The sequence below is a fragment of the Peromyscus leucopus genome, chromosome 3 (genome assembly GCF_004664715.2).
Source record: "Peromyscus leucopus breed LL Stock chromosome 3, UCI_PerLeu_2.1, whole genome shotgun sequence".
Lineage (NCBI taxonomy): Eukaryota > Metazoa > Chordata > Mammalia > Rodentia > Cricetidae > Peromyscus > Peromyscus leucopus.
This window is the reverse complement of record NC_051065.1, coordinates 53,398,332-53,418,325: the sequence shown is the minus strand read 5'-3', so window position 1 is coordinate 53,418,325 and position 19,994 is coordinate 53,398,332. Positions and strand designations below refer to the sequence as shown.

The 19,994-nt window shown below is 43.2% G+C and overlaps 1 protein-coding gene across 7 annotated transcripts in view; it reads left to right on the top strand.

The window, feature by feature from the left end:
* The first annotated feature begins 3,441 nt into the window (after nucleotides 1-3,441).
* The window catches only part of Cald1 (caldesmon 1), a 186,006-nt gene continuing 169,453 nt past the window's right edge, over nucleotides 3,442-19,994 (top strand). For 3 of the 7 annotated variants that reach the window (XM_028866133.2, XM_028866138.2, XM_028866132.2), the window contains exon 1: nucleotides 3,444-3,764. The gene's annotated coding sequence lies outside the window, so the exon portion shown is untranslated. Of the gene's footprint in view, nucleotides 3,765-19,994 lie in introns of all 7 variants that reach the window. The other 4 variants (XM_037203662.1, XM_028866136.2, XM_028866137.2 and 1 more) reach the window with 4 other exon arrangements.

Sequence of the window (19,994 nt, the reverse complement as noted above, 5' to 3'; positions counted from 1 at the left end):
CTGCCCTGTCCTGCCTGCCTTCCTTGTATGGTGGCCTGTGAACGCTAAAGTAAATAAACCTTCTGCTCCCCAAGTTGGTCTTGTTCAATGTTTTATCAAGGCAAACAGAACACAAACTAGAGCAAGTCTCTTCCATTTTCTAAACAAATAATATTATCATAGCAAATAGAGACATTTCCTTTCCTTTCCTACCCCAGTAGCTCATCTTTCTTTCATAAAAGGGGCAGTAGTGATTCTTGTCTTTTTAGTGGTTGTAATGGAGTCACTTTTAACATGTCCTCAGGAAACATGGTATGCTTTATAGATCACTGCTAAGTCTCTCAACATGTTTATAAAGATCTTTTAAGTTTTCTAGGAATTTCTCTACAAATAATTAATAATTTTACCAAATACTATCCTTTATCTTATACGATGATTTTTTTTCTTTTTTAAACATTTAAACTGCTAATGTATATTATATCAAAAGATTTTCAGATTTTGGACCATCTCTACATTGATTCTTTTTTATACTGTTGGATAAAATTTGCTAATTTTTAAACTTTAATTTCATAAGGGCAGATAGTCTAAACTCTCACTCACTCAGTCTTTTTGTACTCAGTATGTGTACTTTGTGTGTATAATTTGTAATCTAATTTTGACACCAAGATTCTAATTTTATGAGTTTATAAGCTTGGGCATCTGGAAAGATTTCATTTGACTAAATGAATGTGGGAAGGGGTATTTAGCGCTAAAAAAAAAAATCTTGTCTGTTCAATAAAGTAGATTTCTCAAAAGTTGGAATTATGTCTATTTTTCATGAAGTAAAGGAAGTAGATTCCTGTTTTGAATGAAAAAACATGTCTGTTTTTACTTTTCAAACAATGAACAAAATATAGTTGCTAGCTACTGATCAATATGACAATAAGTTCTAGGAACTGAAGAAGAAAAAACATGTAAAGAGTCATGGAAATGTTTCTAAAGGCCTCTTTATATCCATTATGGTTGACCAGGTCCTGTGATAGACAAGCTGTTCTTTATCTGGGATGATCCTGGTGGAAATATATTCCACAGAAATTTCCTACATAAATCATATATATATATTTAAAGTATTTTTAGTGCTGTTTACAAATGACCTTTGGAAAAAATAAATATTATGAAAGTGAGATTCCCACAGCAGAGATTGGGCAATATGCAAGCATGATTTTTTTTCATTCCTTTTAAACACTTCTGCTTTTTTTTAGAGACAAAGAAAGATTTGTTTTCTGTTACATATATTTACATGACATGTGTTGAATTATTCTTCCAATCTATAGTTCTTCCACAGGAGCTCTCCTTCAGATATACAGATTGAACATTATGGCTCTCCATGTGCTATACTCCATAGATGAAATATCTAGGACTTATCTAAGGAAGCATACTTCTTTCCCCCAAAAGGCATAACCCAAAATATTCAGCTACTTATCTTCTACAAACCATATAAAATGCACATCCCTTCCATGTTTCCTGTTGATAATATTTTTCCCTTTTGTAGCACAACTTCTCTTTCCTCTGGAAAGCTAGTACTAAATAAAAGAATTAATTAAAAATGAAAAAACCTCATAAACTACAGAATTTTGCCCTGCTGCTCATCACCCAAGGTGCATTCCTGGCATCAGTGGGGAACATGCTACTTGGGTTGTCACCTGCACCAGTGATGGAAAATAGCCCTTTCACACAGCCCTCTATGATCCGGGCTTTTAGCATGCATCCAGGAAAATCTCTGGGCAGGGGACATATTGATGTGACTGAGATGTCTGAAGAACCTGATGTCTGTCTGCTATTGTCTTCAAGTTCAGCCTCTTGCCAGACTAAGAAGTATTATTCTGTCTTTTCAACCTGTTGTGCCAGATACCAGATACAGAACTTCCCTAGCTGCAAAACTGGCTATGTTAAAAAAAAAAAAAAAAAAAAAAAAAGTAAGTTTATTTTCAAATCATTTATCTGGGATCTGAAAAGATTTTCCCAAAAGAACAATTTTGTAAACAGTTGTGTTCGGTGATGCCTGGTTGATCTACTATGAACTTGAAATGCAATACCGACAGCATGATTCCCACCAAACAGTTATTTATTTTGTGTCTGGGGAAGTACATTCTGAGTTATGACTGAGAATGCCTGAGGCCCACATCTCCCTGGGCCCAGCAGCCTCTGCTGTAGCTTTTTGGGGCTGTATAGTAGAAGAAGGCAGGAAGAGCAGAGGAGGTATGTGGCCTTCCTATAGCACAGGGAATCCATGTAGATATTTCTGGGCGACTGGTTAACAACTCAGGGCTGAAGAAGAAACTTACTGGTGTGGCCCAGCTACTTCCCAAGTGTTCCCAAGGAAGCAGAAAGGGCAGGAGCTGTTTCCTAAATAGAGATACCTTTTATGTCAGAGCTTCGTGGATAAAGAAGGGCTTTTCGGTAAGACTGTGTGTGTTGATTAAGCTTCTGGATTTGTAATTAGCCAGGGAAAATATTTAAAGCTTCTTGGTCAATGATGAGACAGGGTCTAAACACATACTCATAATGAAACATGGATTTTGTGCTTAGCCCCAGGCCTGACAAACAGTAAGTATTCCAATTTTTTTAAAAAGTAAGTACTGACTGGATTCCAAAAAATACAAGACCACAATTGGATGCATGTGTGGGCCAGTGACCTGCGTTGTAGCTCAGCAGCTCTGAATGCTGACTCTCCCTTAGCACAGGCTTTCTAGAACTCACCAGAACATCTGTATCACCTGTGAGCGCATATGCGCCCGGCTCTGGCTGCCCCAAAGCAGGTGTTGGTCTCCCCATGCACCTTCATTTCTAGTACAGTCTCCCCATTGTTAAGACTGAGGAACCAGAGGAAGGTGGGTGTCGATGGGGAAAACCAGCAGAGCTATGTAAACCTTAGGATCCCATCTGGCCAAACTGCTCACCCTCCCTTTATTCTGGCCAACATTATCTACTAAAACAACTGATACATTTTATCTATATTTTCTGTCAGTTGTTTTCTTAACACAGACATATTCTTGGCTAGAACTTAGCCTGGACAGCAGACCTGAGTCTTATCCACTTCAGGTTTTTAACTTGCAGAATGATTCAAATTCATTTTGTAATGCAACTACTTTGAAAAGAAATACGCTATTAAGGCTTCCTCAACTACAAACGTCTCCCCAACTCCACCCCCAACCTCACCCCCATAAGTACGACTGACTGTCCACTTCGTGTTTCATGAACTGTACTTTCTTTTTAAAGCTCTATTTGTGTTCTACGAGACATCCTCCTTCTCCAAGATTAAGGTTTCTTATGATTGTTCCTGACAATGGATTCACTTCCAGGAGGCCCTGCTTAGGATCACCAAAAAAGGGCATGGAGCGGGCTGGTTTTGGCAGCCTGCTCACAGTTTCAAGCTTTTTAGGACTTGGTTTTTCTGATGAGTGATGTCCTGAGCATGCCTAGGGAATGACAGGCATCTGCACGGGCAGACAGCATCACCTTGGCCGGGGTGTCGTCATTGGCTGCCTATTAGAAAAACTACAGCACAATGCATACCACCGCCTGCTGACTGTAAACATAGGGGTATGTGTTCACTTAGCATGGACTTCTGGGAGGGGCCAAGGAAGGGCGGTCTGCAGTTTTATTGAATAGAGCAGTGTGCATTAGGCGGTCTGCCTGCCTGGCTGCTTGCTCTCTTGCTGTGTTGCTTAAAGGGACCTCTGCTTCCTTTCTGACGGCGGCGGGCTCGACGTCCTCCTCCTTGGGAAGAAGCTGCTGCCTGAGAGGTAGGACACAGGGTCTTTCTTCTTCCGCCTTCAGGGAAGCCGGAGCCGCTCCGCAGGTTTCAGGCAACATTCCAGGGAAAGGGTGCTGGATATGCAAACCCTTTCCAGGCAGGCAACAGACCGTGTAAATTCCCAAAGCCAGCCTGGACTTCCCTGACCTGCGGATGTTCCCAGAAGGTCAATGTGATGAAACTTCAAGTTTTGTTTCTAGAAATGGGACAAGAGGAAAGATCTTATAGTGACATGTTCAGGGAGCATGCGTGCCTTTGCCTAGGATGCGATTTTGTTTTCAAGAGGGACCTTGACTGTATACCTGGTATCCTCAGGCTAGTGCCCGTGAGGGAGCTCTGCTGGTCCGCCCCTCAGGCAGTTTCTTCTCCATCTTCTACCAGCAGACATTTAAATAGGTTTCAGGTTTCGCTTAAAAAAATAACAGCAACAATTTTTGATATTGTTAAGACAAAGAGTGATTTTTTTTTCTTAGCTAAATACATTTCTGTTACTTTGCTACCAGGATTTTAGAACTGGGCTTTCAGAGATAAAAAAAAAAGAAATAAGATCAGGGTTCTACACTAACACCGACGGAGCTAGTGGCCCTCAGCTGCGACTTGCTGAGGCAGAAGATGCTTACTGAGTCTGTCTTCTATAAAACTGAGCAGCAAGAGAATGCATGCATGTGTGGGTGTGTATGTAGAAATCATGGTCAACGTCCTACCAAAATATTTCTTGAGAAATCTTCATTTCTGTAGGAAGGTATGCCCAGAGGCTCAGAAAAGATGTCCATGAGGAGAACGTTCCAGAAAGGAAGAAGAGGGGCTTTTATTTCCAGACAGACGTATTTGGGCATCTCAAACAGTAGTGCAAGTTGGTATTAGTCGGCAATTCCTTTTAGAAAGAGCTGGTTGTAAAGGGCGGGGGAGTTTCAGTGCCGTGGCAATACATGGTCAAAAAAGCAGAGAACAAAGTGCTTGGCATTCGCAGATCCCTCCTGGTACTAAGACTGTGTATATGGAGTTGTAAACGGAAACAGTGCAGCCCCTTAGCGTCAGGCAAAAACCAGACACGCATGGCTAGAACTCACTGAAGACAAGGGGCCCTGCAAAAGGAAGAATGAGTCTGATCATTTAAAAAATAATATCATATATTAAGGACGAGGAGCTCCAGATGACTGCTTCCATTTTATGCTATGCCGTAGACTTTGATGGTTTGGACTAAGCAGTCCTGTGTTTATAAGTATTGGGCTAATTTCTTGAGAAGTGATGCATGAGAACAGAGTGCCCTGTGAATTTCCTTCCCTGGAACAGCTCTGGGTAAGAGTGAGAAAGGGTGCAGGCCAACTCTCTATTTGACTATTGTCCTTCCCTGGGAGACATCAAGTTCCAAACTTTTCACAGGGTTTTTAGTGTCAATCAAAACATGAAGAGCTATTGCTTAAGTGTTCTCTACACCATGTAGGGAATGCAGTTCGGAAGAAAATCTATAATCTTGGATGTGAGGATAAATTCCATTTTGAAACCAGCATCCCCTGGAGTCCCCCAAAGTGTAGTTTCTCCCATCCTCCTCATGTGCTCCCCACACCCAATCACTACAAAAACACATTTTCTAAAATAACACCGTATGTGTTCGCTACACACAGAGTGAGGGAGTTTAGTTCACTGTGAACTTTAGGCAATTCTTGGTGCCATTTCCTTCCTGTGGAGAATGAGCTGGGATACATTTCCCCAAATAGGGAGGTAAATAAAGCTCAATGAAGCCACGGGCTGGAAACTTTTATTCTATTAAAATCATTTAATGAAAAACATAAAGGCAAAGTTCTGGGTAAAAAGAGAAAATGCAGACTAGACGTTAGAACACATGAAGAGTGTACTCGACTGGTTCACAGGTTAAGTTTGGGCTTGTTTCCATATTTGAAAGTCAATAGAATGTGTATTTTAAAACATTCAAATCAAAAGATTGCCCTAAGCATTTTATTTTTGCAACAAAGAGAGAAGATAAAGGATCCCATCTCAGACTGAAGGGTTTAAAGGAGACCCGAGAATGTATTTCCTGACAGTGGGGGTATTCCCAGTTTTCACTGGTTCCTGGGACTGGTCCCAGTCCTTTCCTGTTCTCTGCAGGTAGAATAGGTTGGTTTGGAGGTGTGTCATAGAAAGTTCCAGAATCTAGCTTGGGTAGTCTCTGTTCTATAGGCCTTTTCTTAAAAGTGCGTACAGTTGTCCATTTGTCATTCACGGTAGCATGACTCCTGGTTAGTCATTCTCCAATGAGACAAGACATGGCTTAGAGATGGACATGAGAAGGGTTTCCACCAGCTCCCCATGGCCTGGGTGTCTGTCATGTGGCTTGGAAATGTGGTGGGCTGAGGGAGGTGGGGGTGGGGAAACCGCTGACGAAGTGAAATGCAAATAGCATGGTAGAACTGGGGAGGAGGCTAGGGAGATGCTGCCAGAAGGGTTTCCAAACCTTAAGAAGGCGTTCTCTGGGTAAATCTCAGGACGCCCCAAAATAGCACCATTCCCTTCTTAACGGAAAGCTCTTCATCTGTTCAGCCCATCTAGACACTCATGGGCTCTGAGGAGCTGGCGCATTTAAAGAGATACTCTTAGCTTATTCTTAACTCAAGAGCTCCAAGATGAGGCCTTGCTTCTGGTTTTGGTTCCTTTGTTTCAATAACCCTGACCTTTAAGGAAGGAACTCGACTCTTTGGCCTCCCCTGGCACTGCTGTCAGCATGCCGTTCTTCCATCCTGTAGGCGTTAAGATGTCCAAATGAGATGAGAGATTTTGTCTCCTTTCCCTGGAGGCCCATAGAGGCTAAATTTGAATCTTCAGGGTATTCTGCTAGCTAGCTCTGGGTGGTAGCCACCATTTCTTATCTTGTTTCCCTGAAGATCTCTCCTCCTTCCTCCTATTTGAGAATCTTGGGTGGTACTTTGTAGAACCCTGATCCTAGAGCCTTAAGAAACTGGTCTACCCCAATGTTATCTGAAAGTTGGCTTTGAGGATCAGAGACCAGGAGCTGAGAGAGGGTAAGAGAAGGCCCCCTGTGGCACATAGCAATATCCCGGAACCAGGAAATGCACAGCGCCAGGCCAACAGACCAATGACAAAGTGCTGACAACAGACAGGCCTTAGTAAATGAGGTGGCTTCCCTGCCTCCGGCCAAAAAGGATGGGATTAATCCCAGCTTGTCATGCCTGGGCCTTGTAGGCAGGATGAGGTAACCAGCAGCACCTGGCTGGGGTTCCGGCCTTATTGAGAGCAGATTTCTCTAGGAGCTGTCTCTTACCTACGTTGACTTCACCGTCCAATATCTCCAACTTTAACTAAAGCCCAGCGCTACCCTCTCACCCTTACCCCTTAGATGTCCAACTGACCAGCTCCCCGGCCGCCTAGCCAGACATGAGTGTTCCTGCGTTTCCAGACTTGGAAGCCAACGGGAGCTTAGCTGTGGGCTGGGACCCAGATGACAGCGAGTGTCAAACCCAGATAGCCTTGCATAGGGCACAGCCAGTTGTCTTCTAGCCAAGAGAGAAACAGTCTAGATGACTTCAGATAGTGTCTCTTGCTAGCTAATCTAGTCTCCTTAGGAACTCACTAACCTCCTGCCTCAGCTTTCCAAATGAGCACTGGGGGTGGAGATGTGGGCCTCCACACCCAGCTCAGGGGTGTCTTTTTTGTTTTTAAGATCTGGTGTGTGTGGGGGGGGAATGGGGGTGAATATACAGATATGTAGAAGAAGTGTGCCTCATACAGCCTCCATTCCAAAGAAAAGGGAAGAAGTGCCTTTCAATAGGAAGTTTGTTAGAGAAATTCAGAAATAGCTACTTGCAAAAGTATCTCAAGAGAGCACCGAGAAATTAATAAAAGGCTCACTATGGAGCAGTGAGAAATGGTTGGACTTTAAAAAATATTTTAAGCAAATTGGGTGTTCTTTGTAAGTGCTCATCTTCATGAGTGTTATATACATATCACACACACACACACACACACACACACACACACACACACACACCAATGATGACAGCTTGGTGACTGTTTTCTTCTTGTTTCCTGAGCCTTCTGGCATTGTGTTGTGACTATGCGGATGAAAGCACTTGATCACCAGGAAATCATTTTACTTGGAGAGGAACATATTAAGTAGGAGTACATAATTGGTTCCTTTTAAGCCCACACGGGACATTCCCTCTCCTGTCCCCTGAGACATTTTGCTGGGGAGCTATATAGTCCTCACCTATGGGCAAAGACTAGCAGGGCCAAGGTTAAGTAGCAACAGGGATGAGGGCCAGTTGCTTCCGAGCTGGAATGGAGAGTGTGCCAGCCTCGGCCAGGATGGATAGAGATTTCAAAATAAGCGATGTCATGACTTACAGCTGGGAGAGTAGAGAAGAAATAGTAAAAGCCAGAGGTCAAGCAAACTTCCAAACCAGGATCTCTCTCAGCAAGGCAGGGCCCAGAGATACGGTGAAGTACAGAGACAATTGGACTCAGAATCTAGGACCAGTGGGTCCTTCTGTTACTAAGCTTCAGTAGCTCAAGCAAAGGGGTGGGGTTATAAAATACAGATAGAATAATAAAGGGGTGGGGGATTCAGAAGTCAAACAGGGCAACAGGGAGGGGGTTAAGATCCAAATAGGTCAAGGAAACCAGCAGGAAACTGTGGCTCTCAACACTGTGTTCCCGTCATTGTAAACTCAGCTATTCGAGGCAGCTGTTCTAGCACCTGGAGAATTCCTTGTGTGCTTCAGGTCAGATCCTGAGAGCGGACATTGGATTGGTTCAGGTCCCTTAGCAGAGCAGATGGTCAGAGGCTCTGGAGTATCTCGGTCTGGCAGCCACCCTCCCCCTGTCAGGGATCATCCTTGGGTAAAGAAAAGCTCAGGAGGGCTAATTTCAGTTGAAAAGAAAGTTGGGTGAGGAGGTAAACAGCTGGACTAATCAACAGCTCTCAATGGCTGCCACTTGAATTTTTCATGTGAATGAGTTTGTGGATAGGCAAACACCCAGTGCCAGCATCGTAGAGTTCTCACCGACCATCTTCACATGGCATGGTGAGCCAATCTTAAGAGAGGCTGACTTGAAGTTGACACCACTAATAACTGAAAAACAAAACATCATCCTTTTTAGAAAAATTCTAGAGAAAAAGGCCATTGAGACTTGTTATTGGCAAAAAGCTCTTGTATAATATGGCTCCTCCCTTAAATGAAGACAATCTTTCAAAGCCAGCAAATTAACAACTGAACAATTTTAATAAAGAAAACTTGGGGGTTTGCGAGATGGTTCCGTGGATATGAGTGTTTGCTGTACAAGCCTGAGGGCTTGATTTAAATTCTGAGTATGGCCAGCTACCTGTGTCCCAGCACTGCAGAAGGCAGAGACGGAATCTCTGGGGCTTGAGGACTGTCATTCTAGCTAAAGATCCAGTGAGACACCTTGTCTCAAAGGAATAAAGCAGAGAATATGAGAGAAGAATACTTGATATGCCCCTTTGTTCTTTGCAGGGGTGTGCACCACCCCACCCACAACACACACACACACACACACACACACACACACACACACACACACACACACCCCTGCACACATACTACTTACATACAACACAAAACCTCACTTATCTCACTGTAAGTCACAGTTCTTCAGTAAACGGAATGCATTAAGCTAGTGTATTCTTAATCAGTGGTCTAGGTGATGCTTACCCTCTGTCTCTCATTCACTAAACACTCTTATGATGTCTATCAGGCAGGGGAACAGATGCTCTACATTCTCCCAGTTGTGACCACATTGGCAGCACCATGCTCTCTTCTGGGCCCCTCTTCAGATAAGCATCAACAAGTATACAGTCAGGAATGAGCATCAAAGGCTAGATCAGGCGAACCAAACAAACAAGGACCAGCTAGGAAATCTGAAGGTCGTTATGCACAAGGAAATGGATGTGCATACATGTACGCGTTCTGGTATTCGGAGTGCCTTTGTAGAGGGGTAGGAGAAAACACCTGCCTCAAGAGAGTATAAGTTCATGGAATTTTTAAGCTGCCGGTACTTTGGGATATTATTTAGCCCAGGGAGTGCATACTTGGGCTACCCAATTGTTAAGAAGGTTTCCTATGCCGTGTCCAAGTTCCCAGAGGTGAAAAATACTCCCGCTGATAGAGATCACAGAAAGAGGCTTGGCTGGTGAAGAGCCACGCTTGGCACTTTATCAATACAATCTGTAGGTTCCCAGCCCTGGGCCTGATCCTTGGAAGTCCACAAGTTGTTGCAAAAAGCTAAACACATCTATATACATGAGAAGTAATGTTGGCAAACTGAGTAAATAATGTATCTCTCCTCAGCACATTTTTCTAATTATAGAGCTACATTATGATGATGAGATGCTAAATTATTAAGGAGTAATTGAATTCATAGTCACTTCTGTTTTTTGTATTTTCCCAAACACTGGACCTGTGATATGTACTACTACTGTGCATAGGAAAAATCATAAAGAAGTTTGGGAGGTCTTAAGAAGAAAAAGATTTTTTTAAAACATAAAGGAACTAGGCTTGTGGATGTAGTTCTGTGGTAGGTCACTTGCCTAGAATGCAGAAGGCCTTGAGTTTGATCCCTAGCACAGAAAGATAAACAAATAAATATCATTAATCTACTTTTCATTTTCTAGATGAGAGACCAAAGTCTAGCAATACACACCAAGAAAAATTGTATATGTACTGGTAGTGCCTTTGAGTAATGTTTAGTTGTTCTGTTAGCTGACAAGATGCAAAGAGCAGGCAACAGCACTTTATTAGTAGATGTTTAGTTGCCTGACATATACAGCATAATCCCAATAAATATTTGTTGAATGGAGGAACAATCCAAGTGAGTTGATCAAGGCCATGTCCTTTGTTAGTGGCAGAAATAATTCTGGAGCGCACAGCTTTGAAGTTCCGGGCAGTTCTGGATAAAAGAGGATGCTCCCCTTTAGCAATGCACAGACTCAGCCTGCCTGTATCCGTGGTCCTGAGGCAGCATCACGACCAGAATCAACGTCAGAACCTCTTGAAAAATACGTCTCTGGGACTCAACCCTGCAGGTTCCAATTCAGTAGGTCTCGCTGGAGTGGGCTCCAGGCATCTGCAGTTTGTAAAAGCTCCTTCCAGGCTCTGATGAAACATCCTGCCTCAGAAATAATTCTGGTCACTGGTGTTTACAGTAATTTATGGCACATGATGGAGGTCATTATTCCTCAGAAACTTATTTTTGTTTAGATGGTTCCCCCCTAAAAGTTACAGCTGTGGATCCCAAATAATCTGTTTCGCCAAGCCTCTTTGAAAGTGCTAAAGTATTTCTCTGAACTCCTCTGTCTTTCTCTATCCTTTTTTGTCTAAGCACAAGACTATCAGTCCCATAAGGTCCAGCTTGCTGATGAGATTTCCAGCGCTTGTCTTTGTGAAGCACTGGAAATATGGCAAGAATAAAATTTCTCATGGTGTTTCCACATCTTATTCCAGTCACTGTTACTATGTGGAATTTAGGCTATGGGGGAGGTGATTCCGAGAAATTTTTTCTTTATAGGTATTTATGTCTTCGAGCAACTTTAAAGATCAATTACTTCAGATAGTTCCCTTACACCTTCTCTATCTATCTATCTATCTATCTATCTATCTATCTATCTATCCATCCATCTATCTATCTATCTCTCCCTTCCCTCCCACCTCTCTCCATGTTTTTCTTCCTTTCCTTTTTGTAGTAAGGATAACAAATCCCGAATGCAACTTCTCCTGTACCTATGTCCCCAGACCCCCTAAATCTGGGACCGGCACACCTCCTGGTTTAGATGCTCTCTTTGGAGGCCCTTGCAGAAGCAGTTAGGCCACAAGGGACAAGTTTGCTTTTGCAGGGCAGAAAGTTCACCACAAAGGGTTTCTGGTACTCAGCAGCTTGGACTATGGTATTGCTCAGAAGAATGTACCATATTCAGAACACAGAATACACATTCAACATCCACTAGAGATTTTACAGCTTAATGTCTCATGTGATTGGCCTGGTCCAATAAGAGGGTCAGGACTGAGCCCATGAGATGGTACAGAAGGTAAAGGCGCCTGCCTCCAAGTCTGACAACCTGAGTTCAATTCCTGTAACTTACCTGTTGGAGCAAGCCAACTTCTGAAGGTTGTCCTCTGCACGCTACACGTGTGCCGTGGCAAGTGCCCCATTTCCATACAAAGAAATAAATCCGTAATTGAGAAAATGAAGAGAAGGCCAAGATTGGTTCTATTTTTGCACAAATGCCATTTGCTTTACAAGAGGAGGTGCTTTCAGGGTGTGCACAGAGGCAGAACTGTGGAAGAGAAGCTAAAAGGGAACTAACTCCCACAGTTTTACACCACCATCCCCTCTCTCTGTCACTGTCTGCTCTTTTTATGTACCTTAAATTCAGAGTGCCTCCCCAAATCTGAAAGTTAAACTTTCAAGAATTTTGGCATCTAGCTGTGAAACATGCATGACCAGTGTTCTAAAATTGACCACATAAGCTCATCATTCTGTACGTAATATTGAAAGATAAGTAGCAAACACTCAAAACTTACCCCTTCCTGATTAGTCTACTATATTTGGCTTTATCTGTCCTCTGGAGATCAGTTATATCTACCCAGTCTATATGATGAAAATGCATATGATATAATGCTATGAAGCTTCTCTTCCCAGTTCCCTGTTCAGTGATGCCATGAAATTTATCACAATGAGTTACACAGCAAAGAAACTGGTACATACTAAAACACACACACACACACACACACCACAGAGATTATAATTAAACATTTTCTGGCACACCATTGACCCTAGGGCGTGGAGTGTTAAAATTAGCCTTTGCACAAGAGAAAACCAGTTGTTCAGTGCTTCGAATAGTGTATGGCACGTGCCAACCAGTCTGTAGAGATTATTTGTTGGGTAAAAACTAGTGTATTTGTTAGGTAAAAATAAAGAGTAGTCTCACCAAATAATTCTACAAAGGAAGAGACCCAGTGCCAACTGGATGAAGTGACATCTAAGGTCACCACTATGTGGAAGAAACAGGATTCCAACCTGGATAATCTGTCTCCATAGACCAGAGGTTTAATAGCCATACTCTATTGTCTAGCTCAAATAAATCCAGGAGATAGGGACTCAAGTTCTGCAGGTGACTCTTGAGGTGTGACTGTTTGAGAACGGACTTTGGAGTCAGCCAGACTAGAGTTTAAATTCCAAACTTACCACTTCCAGCCTATTGCGTCACTTGATTATAAATCAGGATAATCATCCCTTCATTCTAATGGTTAGAAGTGATAACTCTAAACTGCCTTGAACATGATTAATACTAAACTACACGTTACAAGTTATCTACTGTGACTGCGTAGAAAGGCTCTCTAGAGGCACGTGACTCCCTTTACACTCCCCACCCTTTGCCACACACTTTCCTATATTGCTTCCTCCTTGGCCATCATATAGACAGAAGAAGCAGAGTTGACTTCTTTAATGTTTGGGCTTCCCAGGAAGGCAGACAAAGACCAACAGATACAAGTTCTAGGTCACCCTGATTCAGGTTGTCAAGAGCACGTTCTAACCAGGGCTGTCTCGGAAGCATAGGTCTCCCTGCTCTGCAGAAGGCAGCCTCCACTGTCGCTGTCACCTGCACGGCTACGTTCACCCTTGTTAATGAGCCTGGAGCTGCCTTTTACAGTCTAAGAATTCTTCATGTAGTATGTCTAAAGAATTTTATTTTCCCTAGAGCTAGGGTTTAGATAGTAGATAGATAGATAGATAGATAGATAGATAGATAGATGATAGATACATACATACATACATACATACATACATACATACATACGATACATAGGTGATAGATAGATGATTGATAGGTATAGATGATAGATAGATAGATAGATAGATAGATAGATAGATAGATAGAAATAGATGATAGATAGGTAATAGACAATAAATAGACAGATGAAAAATAATAGATGGTAGATAGGTGATAGATAGATATAGATAGATAGATAGATAGATAGATAGATAGATAGATAGACAGATAGACAGATTTTTCAATGTTTTAGACTTCTAATGGGAAATGGAAAAAAAGGAGGAAGAGGACGGAGGAAGGCAAGGAGAGAGAGGAGGAAAATGAAGGGGCTAGGATGGGTGAGAGAGAGATGAGATACTGGGAAAAAAACTCCTGAAGTTGAGAACAAGCTAGAGAGAGGACTATTACTGAACTGCTGGTTATCTTGAACCCTTCAGGTCCAGGATGGTTGCAGAGATGAACTATTTCAGCCAGCTACCCTACTGGGATGCCCACTGTGTGCAGCACTTTCTCAGCAGAGGACTACCATCCAAGAACAGCAAAGTAAACCAAATAGCTAGCCCAAAGTGACAAAAATGGCAGATGGCAGAGCAGGAGTCAACGCCCCTCCCTGACTCCAACCCTACGGCTGTCTGTTCTGTCTTCCCCCCAGAAAGTGATGGAAGCCAGAGCAGAAGGTTTCCATAACCAATCATTAGAACTTGTCATTGAGCCATACTGCAGTTCAGCTAGACAGACAAGCACACTGTCCCTCCCTGCCATATAAGGAAGCAGAGCTAAACGCCATTCCTTATACTACTGACTCAGGTCAGTAGCTCTGGTTAGAGGCAGATAAGAATTTTGGCTGGGAGCGGCTAGGAAGAAACGAAAATTGAGGGCTGCAGAAATGAGTTTGTGTTTTCTTTTCTTGGTAGCCCAAAGATGTCAGCAAGTGGGTTCTATGCCTGACCAAAGGGAGACATCATGGAATTAGGTACTGAAGGATTAAATGACTTGGACAAACATTTCAGCTGTTTGGGTGTTCCATTGTGCCAGATTCAGATATTCAAAAGACAGAGCTGATTGTGTGAGAACTACATGGAGTGTGGAGGGCTCTGCCTCCACCCAGATGAGGAAGTTGGAGTTCGCTTGCCTTGCCGTCCGCTCTCAGAAGTATGTTTACCAATCACTCCACGTTTAAATTAGATCCCCTTCCCTGACTCAGCGCATGTGTGTGATCCCTCTTCAACTTTATAATCAGTCACAGTCGGCACCTAAGACTACAAGTCCAGTAGCCAGTTTCACTGGAGAAACTGAGGCACAAACAATTAGAAGTATCTGTTCAAGATTAACCAGTCTAATCTTGCTGCAAGGAATGCTCACTCTTTCCGATAATTCTAAGATGACACATGGCCTCTTTGGGGAAAGCTGGGGTGGGGGACTGAACTGTCCACCCGGTTCCTCCTAACATGCATCCTTGGCCACATTGCACCTGGACACTCATCTCCAAGACCCACCCTAACAGAGCACTGCACACGGAAGCCAGTTTTGTCACAGGGCATCCTCAGGTGCTTCCTTCCCTGGCCGTGAGGAGGGTTATGCTGTTTCTCACAGCTGGACGGCTGTGTCCATGCTCCTGTGGCGCTGTCTCTGTATGAGCCCGCGTTCCCATGACCTTTCTTCAGAAGCTGTCTAACGTACTGCAGCCCATGCTCATGACCTCTTTTTAACCTGTAAGAACCTGCAAGACACGATTTTGAGAAGGGGTTAGCGCTCCAACAGATGAATTCAACCCAGAATATGCCCCAATTCAAAATCGGGCTAGAAACCCACGTAGCGTATTTTCTGAAACTCCAGTTCCAGAAGACTCCATGCTGACTGGATTCTATCTTCTTTCTAGATCTAGGGCACAGCTTTGCTAGAAGTCGCATGACCTTTTGAACTTGCCCGTGATATTTACTTTCAGCCTTTCACAATATGAAATTCTGATCTAGTGAAAAGTCAAAAGAGGTCTCTGAAATGACGCACTGAGGCACAGCTTCGCTTGCTGTGGCCTATCTGTGGAAGGCTGGGAAACCACAGTGCAGACAGTCTGGTATGCGGCCATCAGGAGTGGGGGAGGGGCTGGTGGGAAGGCTGAGCCAAGGCATGGTCTGGGAGAGAGGTGAGCTACCCCGGAGCAGCCTAGGAGACAGTCACCACGGGGGCTGTGTGGGCGTCTGCAGGGCTAGAAGGAGCTGGTGGCCATTTTCAGTCAGTTTTACAAAGGTTGATCTCGGCCAGTAATCCTGTCAATACGGGGGAAAATATTAGGAGCCTACACATATTTGTGCTATGAATCATTCGTCTTTGTTTCTTCTGTCTCTTCTCTATTCAGGCTTCAAGCTTTTGCACGCTCTGCTCTCGCTGGCCGTCCTGACTTTATCTGCATTTGCTCTTAGCTTGTGTCCTGTCTCCGTTTCCGGATCGTTTCCTGCAGGGTTGTGCCCCTCTTTCCTTTCCTTCTCCGTGTGTGTCTCAGCTTCAGTCCTGTTCATCAGTCCTGTGGCTCAGAACAGAACTATGGAGGAGGGGACTGTGCCAATTATCCTCCAAACTGGGGGACTCTGGGAAGGGACAGGAAAAGCTATTAATAGCTTCCCTAGAATAGCAACCATAGGCTGGGAGTGCCCCCGGCATACTGGGAGGGATGTCCATCCTCCTCATAGTTTAGTTTCTCTTCTCCCTAAATCTCTCTCCTCTTCTAGTCACCACCCACTTTCTGTATCTTTCTTTTAAAAAGCACTTAATGTTCTGATTCTTTCCCATTTCCATTCTAAGAAACGGCGCACTGAACTCCTCACTCTCTCATTTTCCTCTTCGCACCCTTCACTGGCTCCCACACCCCCACTCTGTGGTACAGCCTTTTGTTTTGGTTTGTTGAATGTCATTTTCTCTCTTGGCTTTTTGGTGTGGTTTTTTTTTGTTTTGTTTTGTTTTTTTGTTTTTGTTTTGTTTTGTTTTGTCTTGGTTTTGGTTTTTTTAATCAAAGGCATGCTATGTATACCACTTCAAGGTGAAGCAGGAATGGTACAAGTTGCTTGGGGTCCCAGGTGAACCCCAACTGGTCTATCCACCATCTCAGCTCCTCTGCTCAGAGGTTGGAACAGTCCCTACACCACCAAAGTGCCTAAAACTCCCACGCACAGTTATTATGTATATGTATCTTGGCTCCCATGGGACATACTTTCAGTATGTGTACATATGTGGACACTAGAGTTGAAAATGACAGAAATATATGGCTTAAAGATGGAGCCCCCTGATTCAACCAGGTTGGCTGACTGGGGAGCTCTAGCAATCCGCCTGTCTCTGCCTCCCCAGGGCTGACATTACAGGTGTGCAGTGCCATGCCTGACTCTTTACCCAGGTACCAGGGATCCAAATTCCATCCCTCACGCTTACCCAGAGAGCAGTTTACTGACTGAACCACCTTCCTAGCCCCTCAAATAGGATTCTTTTTATGATCTAGCCATGTGCAATTTCTATTTTGTTCTGAAAAATCCTTTTAGCTGTCAAGATAGATGTTAGGCTTTGGGTGGCCCAGGGACATTCTCGGCTCCCCTGTAGCTCCAAGGGGAGAAACAAAACAAGAGCGCAATCCCTTTGAAAGTCGGTCTGTAGCTGTCTGAAGTACTCAGTGGTCCAGAACCATGTCAGCTACAATGAGCCATTTTCTTCTGTTAGGTACTTACTTTGGAGTTTTGACCAAATAACTTTCTTCCTCCTGTTGCTTCTCTCCCTCCTCCTCCTCCTCTTCTTTTTCAAGCATCCTTAAAATGAATAAATGAAGGAGATAATAAAGTAAGATAATTTAGGAAGGAAATGGTTCTACTGAAATTGCCTCTCCTCCCCACTCCTTCCTGCTCCTCCTTGGTGCACACATCCCCTTCTGGTTTCTATTTCTTCTCCCCACTGAGATGTTCATGGTTGGAAATGTCCTGTGACCATCAGGGTGCCTTCGGCTTTAGTCCTGATGGCCGGTGGCAATCTTGTTTACATATACCTTTTTGCAGAGGTTGATGATAAAAAGCTCTTCCCCACACTCTTCAGGGTAGGTATGCAGTTATGGAAATGGTGAGATGGAAATATCTACCCATCATCCTGAGACTTGATGACGTAGTTAGGATCAGCTGGCCTGGAGCTGCTGGCCCATCTGTGTTTGTATATATAAGAAGCAAGGAGTGTAGGAGTTTGATGGTTGTTTTATTATTATTTTTTCCGTTTCATTAAACTTTCATACTCCATGTTTTGGCTTTTACGTGTGCTGTTAAAAATACAACAGTTATTCTTTCCACTGGGAGTGGGCTACACCCTGATAATTCCTTTTCAAGGTGTCCCTGGTCAGGGTCAAGCTTTTGACACCTGAATTCACACTTTGTAGGGCCTCGGGTTCCAGGTAGTAGCCTGTGGTGTAAGAACTCCAGGTCTTTCCTCCTTACCACAAGTAGCGACCTGTGTGACTCTGACGGCCTCTTTGTACCTGACTGTGAACTCTCCTTAGCCCAGTTCTTCCCTGTAATGCCCAGGTAGGGAGCAGAGAGCTTTCATAGAAAAAAAAACTTCAAGCAGTAAGGTGTCTTCAAGCCCAGACATGGTTTTCCTCCCCTTTCCCTTTGAAATCTGAAGACTCTTGCTGGTTGGTTTGAGGGGTGAAAATAAGTCAAATATTCAGTTTAGACTGAAAGTACAGATTTGAGGTTTCCAGCCATCATCCCACATGTGTCAGCTTCAGAGATTGCCTTTGTCTAGGGTGCCCCAAGCCCAGGATCAAAAATTTGTAAAAGATGCGATGTATGTTTACTATAGAGACTTAGAAAACATAGAGGGTTACACTGTCACTACTGATACTATCTTAGACTGTTTCCTCCACATACTTAATTCCTTTGGTTGGCACGTGATTTGCAAGTGTTTACGGCCTCCCATATGCTGATTCAAAGCATATAATTCAATGCATATATAACATTAGGGTTCTGGTTTTACCCTGGTCTTTAAAAGTCAGTATTAACAGGTGTGGGCCAGAGAGACAGTGCAGTGGACAGCAGGTGCCTACTTGCCATGCCAGCATGAAAATCAGAGTTTGGATCCCCAGGACCCACATACATGCTGGGCAGCTGAACACGTGCCTTCTGCCAGGAATGCTAGTGCTCAGGATGGGGAGATTGGGATCTCCCGGGACAAACAACACATGGACACCACAAACACGTGTAAAAAATCAAATCATATCAATATTGACAATCATCTTTGGAGATACTCTGAAACCTTCAGTACTGCAAAGGGATGGTTAAGACCGGTTACCATCAGATCCAAGCTTTTTCCCCGACATACACATCAGTGTGTGTCTTTTTAAGCTTTGTATGAATACAGCATACGTAGTGAACAGCTGTAAGATCTTCAGTCTTGTTGTACTCGGATTTGTTAATATGTCTTTTGTCTGCATTTGAAGTTCTGAAACGTAAAATCACATATGTGAATATTCTTATGCTTGGCAATTGCTGTGACTTTAATATCTTATAGCTGAATACCTTCAAGTTTTAAAATACTCTAAAAGAATAAAATACAAACACGTTGGAAGCCAGCAACCATGCTTGGAGTTAAGCTTGCATAAGCAATCATATGGGTGGGTCTTTTTTTTTTTTATTCTTTAAATAAAATTTTATTTTTAAATACTTTTAGGTTTACAGTTGCAAGAATATTACAGAATTCCCATACTCCACACTGAATTCTATCCATTTTTAACTTTAGTATACTATATTTATAACAAATAATGAAATGATATTATTACAGTATTATTAATGAAACACCATGTTTTACATGGATCTTCTTAGTTTTGTTCAGTGTCCTTTGTTTTTCAAGGCCCTTGGATCAATGTCTTTTTATGGGAAATTTTTAAAATGTACACTGTAGACCTATTGCTGGAACTCTACTACACAAGTGAAAATCATAAAAGACAACCCATTTCTTGAACAGATGTTTGCTGGGCAGGCCATTTTCTTGAGGAATTTCCACCTGAAATGCTCTAGGTCTCCTCTGGTCTTCGGTTATCTTGAGACCACCAGCAGATTCTTCTGCCTGCTCCATTCTGATGCTAGACACTGGGACTCCTTCAGTGACTGAGGCTAGCCATCCCAAGACCACACCCAGACCCCGCAGCTTCCTCCTCCTCCACACCTCGCCACTTCACAGTCAGAAACCAAAGCATCAGCATGAAAAGGTGTATGTGGCTGCGCAGCTTAAACTTTACCCTGAAAGTTTACATGGCATTGTACCCTGGTTAGTAACAGAAGAAAAGGAGAGAGGAAAGAGGAGAGGCAGGGGTGGTAGTGTAGGGAGAGGGGAGTGGAATCCGTGTTCCCTCACATCTTGAAATCAAGGCTTTATGAAAAAGTACCTATTACTATC